Below are 1,561 nucleotides of genomic sequence, written 5' to 3' on the forward strand. Positions count from 1 at the left end.
GCTTTAAAATTATCTACATCCGGAGAAGACACCATCTTTGAGGACAAGAGAACCTGCAGAAAGACCGATCTTACTCATCCAGCCCTGCACCTGCTTGTGCCCCTGGGACATGAGCCTGGGAGGTTAGAGCAAGTTCCTGAATGAAGAGAAAACTAACATTGGCTTAGGATCTGTCTATTCGACACAGTTATCTCATTCTAGCCAACCTATAGCCCAAGAGGTGGGTGTTGTCATTCTTTCTTGTGGCTCTAGGAAACAAGCCCAGAGAAGTTAAGGCACATACCCGAGGGCGCACAGTGGAAGGTGGTGGAGCTCAGTTTGGAACCTTGGCAGTCTGTGGAAAGGAGAGCTCTGCAGAAAGGAGGTCCCAAGTTGCTTTCTGGTTCTCAGCTGCACTTGGGGCTAGCAGTGACCTCAGAGGCCTTGGCCATCCTCCCCCACCTCCAAAGGTTGGCACTGTAAGACAGCATTCGGGATAAGCCGTCTTCCCTCCCTTTGTTTCTCTTGAGAAGTTAATAAGTGAGACTGACCCACCCATTTTAAGATAGGAAAACCTGTCCACAGGGGTCTGGAGACTTGGCAAAGTCACATCCAGATCCCTGGCTGCTCTGAGCCCAAACTCCCGACTTCCAAGACTGCCTTTTTTTTTTTTTTTTTTGCAAAATACGAAATCAGAATTGGACCGCACCCACCAGCGGATTCAGCCGGCTTTTGGAGGGCCTTCGGGGGTCTCTGCACTCTCTGTCCGGGATCCTCACTTCGCGAGTAATCTGGGGAGGTTGAACGCGAGCCGGAACGGACCCCGGGGGAAGCGCCACGTGCGTGCCGGGCCCTTGGTGTGACCGGCAGGCGGCGCTGCGCGGCTGCGACTGGCGCCGAGGGTGCAGGGGTGCGGGGTGCGGGGGGCGGGGGGCGGCGACCCAGGGGGGAAAACCCTTCCTTCTTCCCGGATCTCGGGCTCCAGAGCCCTGACATGGGGCTTGCTCTGCCCGTTCTTTAAACTCTCCCTACACCCTCCCCGCCCACCTGTCCTTGCAAGCGTAATCTGCAGCCTCACCTACTCTCGTAACGGAGGGGTGTGGGGGTGGCCGGGGGTCTCGACGTCTGCCGCCGGCCAGTCGGGCCCCAGTGGGAGATGGAAGCAGGAATTTCGGCCTCGGGAGAAGGGCGTCTGCTCACTCCCCCACTCCCCGGGCTTGGGGAGGGGGCTGGGCAGGGGCGGAAGCGAGCTGGAGCCGTGTTTGTCGCGGCGTTGCGGAGTGGAACAGATGGCTGGGGAGGGGAGAGGGTGCGTGAGGAGGAGGGGTGCGGGGGCCGGAGGATAGGGAACGAGGAATTTCGACGCCCAGAGTCTCCCAGGAGAAGCCCCCCTCCCCGTCTCTTCCCAGAAAGAGGGGTGGATGTGCGCCTGCCTTTTTCCCGGAGAGCCCTGGCCTCTGGCCCGCGGCAGACCCCGCCGCGCGATCCTCCGCCCTAGGGCGCGCCCCTCACCCCCAGTCCCCACCGCAGGACGGGGTGGCGGGGTCAGGACCGCGGGGAGCGGCCCGAGTCTCTAGGGTTA

Source organism: Aotus nancymaae, unplaced genomic scaffold (assembly GCF_030222135.1).
Source record: "Aotus nancymaae isolate 86718 unplaced genomic scaffold, 86718_ANA_hifiasm-v0.15.2.pri h1tg000059l, whole genome shotgun sequence".
In the NCBI taxonomy this organism is placed as follows: Eukaryota; Metazoa; Chordata; class Mammalia; order Primates; family Aotidae; genus Aotus; species Aotus nancymaae.